Below are 3,752 nucleotides of genomic sequence, written 5' to 3'. Positions count from 1 at the left end.
TTGATGCATCAATGGTTAATTTTGTGTCTCTGGAGCTTGTACTTGTTCTCCAAATTATCGATTTTGTTCTTGTACTGTTGTTATGTGGGACATTCCATTAATTATTTAACTTTAATCTCACTGTGGGACTAAATTGATGCTAAATGAAACTTTTTTGGATTCAAATAGAACACTTTAAACCTTAAAGACTAAAACAGAATTACACTCACACATAGAAGACCAATTTAGTACTTTATCCTACTACAAATTAAAGTGGTCCATAGATAAGCATGGAAGACAGCAAGAAGGATGGGGACCACAAAGTTTTTATGCTGTTTGTGTTGGATCCGTCCATTGTAATAAGCATGATTCCAAGTGCATATTCCTTCTCTTCAATATATTGTTCTAGATAGAAATATCAATCAATAATTCAGCTTTCAATTTGGAGAAGGAGCACCTTCCACTCCCTCATTAATGGACTAATGCTACCTCCTCAGAAGAAGCTGAAAACCATGTATTTGTTCTTTTGCTCCCAAACAAAACCAAGATTGCTAGTATCTTAGAGAAAATTTAGTTGGATTCTAGCATGTAGCAAATGGTTTAGGGCCTAATCGTATGTTTTTCTGTTTACTTTTCATAATTGAAATATTAAATAAGTTAATGGGTTAACAATTAATTAGTCTTTAAAAGATAGAAATTTTTTAAATTTGTCTCTAAAAAATTTTATCAATTAAATCGGTTCTTCAAAAATTACAAATTAAATTAATCATATTTATCCTCTAGTTATTACATTAACAATTTTCATCAACGATTGATGATGTAGAATGTTAATTGACAACTTACATGACATCTAATATATCTAATCGGACACCAACTAAATATATTTATAAAAATCTATCAATTTAATTGTTAGTTTATATTTACACTAGGGTTTATATGTTTGAGGAAAGAAACTAAATTAATAGATTTTGATTTATATATTTGGTCAGTATTTAATTGGACATATTAGGTATCATATATGTTATTAATTAATATTCTACATCATCAATCGTTGTATAAGAAAATATTAATAAAAAGGGTAAAGTATATTTTTTGTTTCTGAAGTTTGACAAAAATTTTAAAAATATTCCTAAATTTTATTTTATTTCAATTTTGTCCCAAAAATTTTCGATTTGCATCAAATAAACCCTTGACGACTAAATTTTCAAAAAATTTAAAACCGATTCAACAACAATTTCATAAGAACAATTCCTCAACACAAGCAAATTAAACATAATTTTCATGCATTATTGGAGTGAAGTACCAACCCGGCCCCTGTCCATTTCCAAGAATGACAACGCGACCCCTCAAAATAAAATTGATCCAGTTCGGTCCCTGTCCCCGATTTCCGTCACACAAGACGGTCCCATGCGTTTTACTCCGGCGAGACATGACGGAAAATGCTGAGCTGGCTCGTTCGGTGCGTGACCTGTCATAAGAGGTGGATGACGTGTTCAGTCAGTGCTGAGTTGGAGAAATTGAGATGGATAGGGGCTAATTTGTCCTACCCAGTCACAATATAAACGACGTCGTTTCAGTGGGAAGCAACGTTACAGTTGCTTTTGAAGAGGTGGGTTTCCATAAAACCCTTTCCCCCAGCCTTGACATTTACAAGAAAACCCTAGGTCAAAAACTTCTTCACTTCTCGAGACCATTGTGGACACTGTGTTGGTGGAGGGAAGCGTTGAATTTGCTGCTTACAGTGTTAACGACGTCATAGTTCACGGCGGTTTGGTGGTGCTGTTGACGAAGCTGGACGGAATTGTGTCAGGACGCTGCAGACTGTTCAGGTTAGTGATTTTATATGAAGCATTTGTCCCTTGTGCGTTGTGTGGTCCCCCCAAATTGATTCTGCTTCTGACAAGGAACCATTGTTGTCTGCAATCCTTTGTGGTCCTAGTCATGGAAAAATTCAAATAACCCTTAACTATGTGCATTTTGAAAAAAATTAAATAATATAGTGGTGGTCATTCTTGTTTAAACATGTTTATTGTTAGGGAGATTTTATTAAAGCTTGAATAAACTGATTGTAGATGTCTGAATATATGGTCATTCCTGTGTTTCACCATGGGAGAAGATTTGTCAGAAACTCTGAAGGTGATCTCTGCTACTTGGATGGTAAAGTGAAGAGATTTTCCCCCTTAGACTTGGATTACGTAAATTTTTTTGACTTGGTTGAATTATTTAAAGAATTGGGTTACCAGGAGTATAAGCAGATGTTCTGGCTTGATATGGGAGAACCGAATATGGAAGCTGGACTCCATGTAATTAAAGGAGATGTAGAAATTAATCAGATGAGGGAGGGTAAGTTGAGGTATAGGGAAACTAATGAGCTATACATCTACTTTGAACACGATGTGGACATGCCTGATGTAGTTGAAGAAGATGTGGCTGAGGAGACTGTTGTGTTGGATTCATCATCATCATCGTCATCAACTGATGATGGATATGAGACAACAGAGGATGAGCCTTACAAGCCTCCTCCCCTGGATTTGAAACAGATGACAGTGGTAGTGAAGAAGAAAACAATAGGAAGAAAAAAGTTCCAAAAAAGGGAGTTTCAGCAAAGAAAAAGACGAGTAATGAGGCTACTGGGTATGAAACTGAGGATAAAAGTACAGATGAGGAAAAAAGAACTAAGAAAAAAAATAGTGTGCCTAAAAAAATAGTGTCACCTAAAAAGAATGAAGGTAAGAAGGGTGGTTTAAGTAGTAATACCCCAAGACAATCACCAAGAACTGCTAAGAAGAGAACATCTAAAAAATATTCTGGTGTTAGAAGGAGACATATCTTAAGAGATGGACTAGGCAAGAAGGGGATGGAGGGCCAAAGTAGAGAAGCTGGACCAAGTGTTGGGCCTGGGCAAATAGACCAGAGAGATGGGCCTGTAGGTGGATCAGGTGAGGGTCCAAGTATGGGTGATGGGCCTAGTAACCGAAGCTCAGTCCCAACTGAGGTGGAGATGGATAGTGATTATGAGAAACCATATGAGTATGAGAGTGAGGCCTTTAAGAGTCCAGTTTCTTCTGAGGATGAGAGAAGGACAGCATATGATTCCTTTAGTGAGGATACTGAGTATGAAGAGGTAGTATTTAAGGTTGGTCAGATGTTCCCTACAATGAAAATGTTCAAGAAGGCTTTAAAAGACTACTTTGTATTTGAGGGAAAGGATGTGTTATATATTAAAAATGAAAAGCATAGGCTGAGGGCAGCATGTGCTGCTGAGGATTGTCCATGGTTGATTTTCACATCTTGGAATAGTGCTAGTAGGTGTTTCCAGGTGAAAACTCTGATAGATGAGCACACCTGTGCCAGAGACTATGGCAACAACATGGCAGATAGGGCTGGGTGGCATCGAAGCTCATTAAGAGACTACTAATCCATCCTGATATGAAACCAAGGCAGGCAATGGATCACATGATTGAGGAGTACAATGTGCAACTTAACCATAGAATAATTGCGAGGGCCTTGAAAGTAGCTAGAGAGGTGGTCATTGGTAATGCACGGGCACAGTATGAAAAAGTTAGAGACTACTTGAGTGAAATTCATCGGAGTAATCCCGGGTCCACAGCATTGATGGAGACAATACCACAACCTGAAGCCCTCCCATTAGGGGTGGCAAAGCGGGCCGGCCCGCTCCAACCCGCCCCGCCCCGCCTAGGCCCGCCCCATAAACGGGGCGGGCTGCCCCGCCAACTAAGGTGGGTTCAAAATGCTAGTCCTTTTCACTCTAT

Source organism: Arachis ipaensis, chromosome B05 (genome assembly GCF_000816755.2).
Source record: "Arachis ipaensis cultivar K30076 chromosome B05, Araip1.1, whole genome shotgun sequence".
Classification (NCBI taxonomy): Eukaryota; Viridiplantae; Streptophyta; class Magnoliopsida; order Fabales; family Fabaceae; genus Arachis; species Arachis ipaensis.
Note: the sequence above shows the minus strand (reverse complement) of the source record.